Source organism: Lolium perenne, chromosome 6 (genome assembly GCF_019359855.2).
Source record: "Lolium perenne isolate Kyuss_39 chromosome 6, Kyuss_2.0, whole genome shotgun sequence".
Lineage (NCBI taxonomy): Eukaryota > Viridiplantae > Streptophyta > Magnoliopsida > Poales > Poaceae > Lolium > Lolium perenne.
Window position 1 is genome coordinate 212469245 of NC_067249.2, and position 9746 is coordinate 212478990.

General features: G+C 42.9%; 1 long non-coding RNA gene across 1 annotated transcript; it reads right to left on the minus strand.

The window, feature by feature from the left end:
• Positions 1-513: 513 nt before the first annotated feature.
• Positions 514-2717, minus strand: LOC127306189 (uncharacterized). The gene is made up of 2 exons (XR_011746780.1): positions 884-2717; positions 514-763 (listed from the first exon to the last, which is right to left on the minus strand). It is a non-coding gene; the product is annotated as an uncharacterized lncRNA (long non-coding RNA).
• Positions 2718-9746: the final 7029 nt, after the last annotated feature.

Genomic DNA, 9746 nt, shown 5'->3' on the forward strand with positions numbered 1-9746 from the left:
CCCCAAATTTTTTTGTTTTTTCTATTTTTCTAGTCCTCAGTTTGACTTTCTTCGGGGGTAATTTGTAAAAAAAACTATTGGACACTAAGAGTGGCCGTGCACTACAACATAACCGGCACATAGAGACACTCAATTTAGGTACTAAACAGGCTTTAAAGCATCACTACACGCTTGTAGAGATGCTTGTGTAAAGCGTCACAGAAGCGTCTTCTTATGCACCGAAAGACGCTTTCAAAGCGTCTTTACATGGCATGAGACGTTCATAAAGCATGTCTATCTTGTTAGAGACGTTTTGCTAATTTACTCCCACATTGTCTTTATAGTATGATTCTTGCGTCCTAAAAACCTCTAAAAACCTTTAAGACGTTTGCTTATTTTACATAAAACTGATTATTTTATTTTATTTTCTTTTCTTTTACATAAAACTGATTATTTTATTGTTGTGGCCAAATTCACGCTACATGTGATTCACGAAAGTCATATACCGAGTACATGCTATCAGAGACCATAACGAAACTTAAAAATATAGTGCATTAGTTGAGTAAATAACTTTATTTCTTGAAAGAAATAATTTACATTTGATTTGTACATTTTCGTGAAACAATTACAAACTTGACCAAGAACATTTCTCCAAATCTTGTACATTTTCTTCCAGTAGCTGGAATATGTCTACAAGCTTCCGGCATCTAGAAATGGTAAATCCGCTCTCCATTGCCACTACTGTTGATTTGCCTTGCAGTGTTATGTGCTGTAGCATAAAAACCTACACAGAAAATTCGTTGCAGACAAAGTCATCTGAAACATAAACTAAATGGTAATAAATTTCAATAACAAGTTCTACTTTCCATATGCACAAATGAAGCACATAGCGCATGTGTTTTACCATCAGAGCAGTATCCTTACGCTGAGGGACTATATCTTCACATTGGTATTTAGGATTTTTGTTGGTATAATGTTGCATACGGCATACCTACCGGCTGGTGCAAGAAAAAAAATTACTAAATGTACTAAACAGCTGTACAGAAACATACAATGCTTACTTGTGTAGAAAACAAACAAAAAGTAGATCTTGGTTCTGTAGAAAACATGGAGAGCTTGTGTATGAAACAAAAGATAAGTAGAGCTTAGTTCACACACCACACTACGGATTCAACATGTGAAGCATGTACGTTGAAAGTGATACTTGGTTATGTACTTGATCAAATAAGAAAGTCTTCAGAAGATTACATATATGGTTGCAGATAGATAAATCAAATTTTATAGAGTCAGATAATTACTCCTTGTATCTGAGGAAATAGGCTTAGAACTCAGAAGAAAACAAAGTTGTATGTACCTTGGCTTTGGCTTTACGGGTGCATCATACTGAAGAACCAATTTTACCAGTTCAGAACAAAGAGTAGCAAATGCAAATAATCTTCCGAAGCTGCAGAACAATAGAACATAAAACTTGTATATCAAGCTCGAAGAATAAAAAAAAATAGTTCACATGGTTCACGTCTATGACCTCACTATAAGTCCTGATGCCACCATAGTTTACTTATAGAAGTTAATCACCGGCAAAATAGTGAAATACTTGAAGGAAGGCGAATACCCACCCCTACTGATAACTAAGTGGAAGTTCTGTTGCATAACATCAAGAAATGATAACCATACATATGTTGGAAAAAATATACTCCCTCCGATTCATATTAATTGACTTCAATATGGATGTATCTAGAACTAAAATATGTCTAGATACATCCATATTAGAGTCAATTAATATGAATCGGAGGGAGTAGCAAAACTTACAAATTATGTTAATTGGACTACTAGATTCATTAGGCATTCCTGGTGAGATGTTATCATTTTGTGCAGGACCTTGCAAACAATATTTGTCTGAGTTGCACATTTTCTGCATCTCATCCTAGAAAACTGGTCTTCCACGGTTGCTTAGGTATCCTCGGCATGGTACATTTCCCTAAAGGAATCAAAATCAGTCAGCCCTTTTGTTCTGTAAAATGTAACACATAATACATGAAGCTAACTAGATCTAACTTGATTACAGTATGAATCCTCAGATTTAGATGTCTAGTAGACGTTGGGAAAGAAAAACACAAAAAGAGGCCTTGCATGAGACAATTCATCAATAGATCCACATATCACAACTCACAAGCACTTGAATTATTCTCGGTGACTACACTCATTCCAAGCAAAACATACAAGTGAAATCCAGACTAATACTTTCTCTGACACGAGAAAAACAAAATCCAATAGGTGTTTGGCCATTAGCACAGGTAGCAGAATACAATTCATAAGATATCACCTGGGTGCGGTCTTCACAACCTACGAGGACAGAAGCATCTCAACGATGGCATGTAGATGGGGTTCACTCCGTAATCCCACACTGCGCTCACGGAAAAGGCCTGCAAGCTGCCTCTACCAGGCGATGGGATTCACGCCACAGTCCCGCACCTGGTGTGACGGCAACCCCGTGATGCGATTAATCACATGCCCGTCTCGCCGGCCGGATCTAGGGGGGTCGCGAATTGCTGGAGGCAACCTAGATCGATTTATTACTGTAAACTACAACATCTAACCGAGACGAACTTGATGGAGCACAAACCTAAGCGGAAGGACAAGGACGGTGGACTGGATCTTCCATGAGAAGTTGAAGATCTGGGGTGGAGGTTGAAGATTTTATTTTTTGAGATGGCGGCTGAAGAGTTGGAGGCCTGGAGGAAAAGGTGGACAACTCTATATTGTAGATTTTTTCTCAAAAGGAAAGCGTGTATGTTTTCTTAAGCGGTAAAACTAAAAAATGTTAGCGCCCAAAGCAAATTTTAGAGAAAAACTAGGGTGCAGCCTGTTCAACGCTACATATTTACGAATCAACAATTTGAAGACCTAGACATTTTGCGACGTTGAGTGGAACGTCACAAGAAACGTCTCAACGTGAGGGTGGTCTTCTATTCTAGGGACGAAAACAAATGCGTCTCACAATGAACGTCTCTACATGATTATTTTCTTGTAGCAGAATGACAAAAACGCTCATGTGGTGCAACTTCTTGGCCCGGAATTCAAGATTTGCAAGTTCGTGATTAAAACGCATGTCTAGGGAAACTTCATAGACCAAATTGGTGATTTTCTCTTAATTTTATGCTGGAGTTTCAAGTTAAGGTAATGTAAAAAAATCAGGTTCCCCTACTTTGTTTAGACTAACATACTTGTTTGCACAAATATGTTGGTCCCGTATTCAAATGTAACCAAATAAAATATATTGTCACTATTTATTCTCTTATTTTCAGATTATGCACTAGTTAACAACAATAATCACATGCTTTATAATGTGGTGTCTTCCGTTTTTCTCCTGGGCGACTAAACCAAGGATCTAGGGTTTTTCCCTAGCCACATGCGTCATCCAACCCGTCTACATCATCTTCGGGGAATCGATGGGTCTCACCTCCTTTGCTTGCCGCTCTAGCGGCAGGAGGGAGTGGAGGCCTGCACTCGGCGCTATAGTAAGGTTCCTAAAGTTAGGGATTGGTCAACTCACAATAACGTTATGGTGGCTATGATGACTTTGTGCGGAACAAAAATAGGTTTTCCCGGTCTCCTTGTCAACCTACTCGGTTGCAACCTCATATGACGTTTTGGAGGGCAAAGAATTGTCTTTGTCGCGACTCCCTTGGAGTGGTGCAACTCGTCTGGTCTAGATGTATTGCGGGTTTGTTGTCAGTAGATTCGGATCGATCCAAGAGTTCAATGGCGCCAAATTCATCTCTGGGTGTTGGTACTTAGGGCTTAAAGATACATGCACAAAAACTTCACATCTAACATTAACAATTTTGGGCCGACTTTGGTATGAGAGCGATGACATCGGCGTGTCGTCGGCTTACTCTAACGGCAGTAGCGGTCGGTAGGTGTTCCAAGGACCTTGATGTCATTTTGTGTTATTTTTGGGGTGGTTTTCTACTTCTTGTGAACTGTTATAATAGATCGGGATCCTTCTTGTAAAAAAATGAAATGCTACAAAAAAATTGTTGCAACTGGATATTCAAAATGGTCCTCAATTCCTTTCCTTCTTGTACGCGTCAGCACAAGCCCATAACTAGATTTATGATGGGCTGAAATCTCACGACCTACCCATTTTCGAAAAGAGAGCCCAACTATCCAATGCCTAATAAGTTGAAAGATGGGGCAGAAATAAAAAAAAAGAGCCAACAACGCAACACTAGCCCCGATTTGGAGTCAATGAGTCATGCAAGTCAACAGCTGGATGTGTAGTTGTACTCCACAACGGTACTTTTTATTTGACGAGGAGTATATATTAATATCGTGAAGATAATAATTATATCTAGCCTCTGCAACGGTGCTAAAAAGATAAAATACAGAAAAGAAAAGTCTCGTTACAATGATCTATTATTTATAGCAGTGGCAAACACAACCAAGATGATACCAAAAATCTATCTTCCCCAAAAGCGATGCATTCAAAAAGAAAATAGTGGGCAAACGTCATCATTACCTTGATCATACATCATAAACGGTATATGTCATACCGAAGTGTTTGTCATCTACGTGTACACCCACTTGGTCAGAGCAAGTGTGTGCAGGCTCAAATCCAACGGTATATGTAGAACTCGATCCGCATTATACATCTAGCTACTAGCTAGTCCCTCCGATCAATAACATGGTTTTGAATTTGAACTAAAGAACCTAGATGTTTATTGTGAATCGGAGGGAGCAGTTAATTCGTTCATCGCATCCATTTCTTACGCACTTTGCTTTACATACTGAAGGAATACTTCTACAGTAAATATACTATCCTCCGGAATTATGTATTTCTATGTCGTGGGGCAGTCGCCGTTAGGAGCCTCCAGCTTTTCCAGTGACATCTTGTGCCTAGTTAGTTGCGATCTAGCTCAACCAGACAGTTGGTCGCTGTGCCTAGTGGGTGAGTGAAGTATACCTCAACAAGGACGCCGGCTACGACCGGGTCTGCACTGTACACTACAGTCCACTGGCGTCGGACAGTCCAAAGATAGATATATCGATCGATCGATCGATTCCAGCGTGCTGCGTGCGTGCAACCATCAATCGACATCATGCAAGAATTCGTCTCACCAAGATCATCAGCTAGCGCAACGAACAGAGCCCAACAGCGACCAGCAGTTAATGGCGAGACGAACATACCCACGTACGTACGTGCATATTCTTCGTGGAAAAGTATGAGGTGCGATCAGATCCATCGGGTCTCCGGTCCGAGTACGTGCGTCGACCGACCGCGGTCTCGATCGGCACGTAGCTGTCGATCGGTCTATGGATCGATCGCTGGGATTACGTGAATTAGGTGTTGAACGAAGGAACAAGATCGATCATGCTGATGGGGCACAGGACGTTGGAGTAATGTTTATGTTGAGCGTCAGAGAGGAAAACTGCTCCGTCTGCCGGTGTGTTCCGCTAGTTGGAGTATACGTGCTTAATTACGAACTGGCGGAGACTGCAAGCTACTACGAGACAAGTCGATCGGATGGCCACCGGGTGACTGCGTCTGATCGACCGGAAGAACCAGTAAACATGGATGGACATGTACACATATGGATTTCAGTATTTCACGTATACGTAGATGACTGAACTCTGCTGGTCTAGTCTAGTCTACAATGCAGACTGGTACAGTTAGTCAGTTATACCAGTCTATACTCCACCGAGAAGGGTCTTATTGGTTGAACTGGTAAGCTGCATTCAACTTCATGCAACTAGATTTGTCAGTTGCAGTCGTCCTCGTCGTCAGATTACTCTTTTTCTTTTACAATCAATATCACATATATTTATAATATAACAAATAATACATGGTAATAAGACACGAGCTAACTGCAACGGTTATGAAATAAAGTCTGAAAAAATAATAAATTTACAAGGCTTGAAACTAATTCTTCTTCCATGACACAATCTTGTACTTTTCTAGAGGCAGTCGGAGATAGATTTTTTCATAAAGAGAATATATTAATATCGAGAGATGCCAATTACACCTAGATTCTGCAACAACGCAAACCCCTAATGACAGTACGGATGCACATAGCCCAAAACAGAAGAAGAAAAACTAACAAAATAAAATTCTCGCTGCGGTATTACAGCCATAGCAGCAACAATACATCCACAACCAAGACAATACATGAACTCCAAGCTCTCCAAAAGCGATGCCTCTAGAATGGGAACAGTGCACAAATATCATTGTCGCTCGATCAAAGATCTTAGGGTTTCACCCTGAAAATAGTCTCCACTCTCAAAGCAATGTCTTCAACAAGGGTGCACCGTTACATTAGTCGATGGAGAATTCTGGAACTCACCACTCCAACTAGATAGGGAAGGACCGGCCTTGGGAAGGTCTCCATCTTTGCACAAGAGGAACCCTACGTCAGCCTCCTTTATTAGGAAGATCGGCAAGGCCCCACACCGCCGCCCGCTGGTCGACCTCATCGGCGGAAGAATACGCCGCCATCGACCACAGACCCATGGACGAGTCGTCTCCCGCCTCACCCAACACTGAAGTAGGCCACCACCATGAGCCGCTAGTAGGAAGGGGCGTAGATGACCCACCAGCCACCACCAAGCACGACCGCGCCGCCGTAGACACCGGATCCACAGCTGTCAGGGTCACCCTTGCCACTAGCCACATCGCCAAGCCATCACCGGGCCGCCCCAACCCTCGCAAAGGCAGTCAGGCGCGACGCGCCGCAGAACCACTGCCCCGAGGCTGCTGCCCTAGAACCGAACACGCTGACCCCCGACCAGCCCCGCTACCGGCTGGTGGTCACTGCTGACGATCCACAGGCCCCTCTACACGTGCGGCGCAAGAGGGAAACATGTCGCCGCTCGCAGCATCACGGGCTTTGCCCGCACGCACACGCTGGCGGCGTCAGTGACGACGGAAACCAGAGGAGGGAGGAAGAGGCTGTGGCGTTAGGGTTTTCCATCGGGGGCGACGGAAGACGTCAAGCTAGGGGCGAGTTCACGAGATTAGGACCTGGCAAGAAAAAAAAGGAGAATTTCACTTCTCGACCTCTGCACCAACTTGGAAGGCATCATGTTCTCAAGTATAAATAGGAACCTAAATTCATGTATGTGGGGATTTGAACTCATGTGTTGGATTTGTAGATCCACTCCCCCAACTAGTTGAGCTAAGCTCACTTCCAAACCACGAACCACAGACCTGAAAATACCAACGAAGTTTATCCCATAATTTGAATTTGACCGCAATTCCAAGGTCATGTGCACGCGCGCAACCATTGAGGTGGTCAATCACCATCGGCAAGAGTACGAACACCGGTATGCTAGGTAAAAGAAACCGAATAGCCTGGTCAATGTTCGCTGAGAACCTAAGAGTATGAATCCCCATTATCGAGGACGTAGCAAGCACGACAAATATTGCGAGGACAAAAATCTTCACGGCAACTATGAAAAAAGATCCTAGATCGATCCAGTGAAGCAAGATCCCAACAACCTTCTCACATAAAACAGAAAAAAACCCCGGTTTAGTACATGAAGTTGTTTATAAACAAAGGCCAAAGGCCCAGATTTAACTTAATAAAGCCACAATGACATAGTTTCAAGGTGCTAAAAGAACAAATTACAAACATCAAGGAACAAGAAAGTAAACAATTACTAATAAAACATATGTTGGTTTTCAATGCCATCATCCAATGGAATGAACCGAGCGGTGGAGAAGAAACACCATGAAACTCACTGATACGTCTCCGACGTATCCATAATTTTTTATGTTCCATGCCACATTATTGATGATATCTACATGTTTTATGCATACTTTATGTCATATTTATGCGTTTTCCGGAACTAACCTATTGACGAGATGCCAAAGTGCCAGTTCCTGTTTTCTGCTGTTTTTGGTTTCAGAAATCCTAGTAAGGAAATATTCTCGGAATTGGACGAAATCAACGCCCAGAGTCTTAGGATTGCATGAAGCTTCCAGAACACCCGAGAGCCGCCAGAGAGGGGCCACAGGGGGCCCACACCACAGCCTGGCGTGGCCCAGGGGGGCGCGCCCCCCTATGGTGTCACCACCTCGTCGACCCTCCGACTCCGCCTCTTCGCCTATTTAAAGGTCCCTGACCTAAATCTTCGAGACGAAAAAGCCACGGTACGAGAAACCTTCCAGAGCCGCCGCCATCGCGAAGCCAAGATCTGGGGGACAGGAGTCTCTGTTCCGGCACGCCGCCGGGACGGGGAAGTGCCCCCGGAAGGCTTCTCCATCGACACCGCTGCCATCTCCACCGCCATCTTCATCAACACTGCTGTCTCCCATGAGGAGGGAGTAGTTCTCCATCGAGGCTAAGGACTGTACCGGTAGCTATGTGGTTAATCTCTCTCCTATGTACTTCAATACAATAATCTCATGAGCTGCCTTACATGATTGAGATTCATATGATGATGCTTGTAATCTAGATGTCATTGTGCTAGTCAAGTGGATTTTACTTATGTGATCTCCGGAGACTCCTTGTCCCACGTGTGTAAAGGTGACAGTGTGTGCACCGTGTGGGTCTCTTAGGCTATATTTCACAGAATACTTATTCACTGTTATGAATGGCATAGTGAAGTGCTTATTTATATCTCTTTATGATTGCAATGTGTTTTGTATCACAATATATCTGTGTGCTACTCTAGTGATGTTATTAAAGTAGTGTATTCCTCCTGCACGGTGTAACGGTGACAGTGTGTGCATCGTGTAGTACTTGGCGTAGGCTATGATTGTGATCTCTTGTAGATTATGAAGTTAACTATTGCTATGATGGTATTAATGTGATCTATGCCTCCTTTCGTAGCGTGAAGGTGACAGTGTGCATGCTATGTTAGTACTTGGTTTGGTTATGTTGATCTGCCATGCACTCTAAGGTTACTTAAACATGAATATCGAATATTGTGGAGCTTGTTAACTCCGGCATTGAGGGTTCGTGTAATCCTACACAGTTAGTGGTGTTCATCATCCAACAAGAGAGTGTAGAGTCTAGCATCTATTTATTTATTCTGTTATGTGATCAATGTTGAGAGTGTCCACTAGTGAAAGTATGATCCCTAGGCCTTGTTCCTAAATACTGCTATCGCTGCTTGTTTACTGTTCTACTGCATCTGTACTATCCGCAATATTACCACCATCAACCACATGCCAGTCCTGGGCAGCAAAGCACTTTTCTGGCGCTGTTACTACTGCTCATACTTATTCATACCACCTGTATTTCACTATCTCTTCGCCGAACTAGCGCACTTATTAGGTGTGTTGGGGACACAAGAGACTTCTTGATTTGTGGTTGCAGGGTTGCATGAGAGGGATATCTTTGACCTCTTCCTCCCTGAGTTCGATAAACCTTGGGTGATCCACTTAAGAGAAACTTGCTGCTGTTCTACAAACCTCTGCTCTTGGAGGCCCAACACTGTCTACAAGAATAGAAGCACCCGTAGACATCAAGCACTTTTTTGGCGCCGTTGCCGGGGAGGAAAGGTAAAAGGTACTCACACTCCGGATCTTGGCTATTAAGCTATTTTCCGGCGCCGTTGTAAGTACTCGAAGCTATTTCCTTTAGATCTTGCAATTGCATCTTTTTGTTTCTTTTTTACACTAGTTAGGCATAATGGACAACAATGAGCTTCTTATTCTATTTCCTGATTTAAGACATGGATGGTTTGATGCGGAAATTAAAAAACCTATGGAACCTTATTTGCATGCTAGTAGCAATAATATTAGTATGAACGCTTTGAAC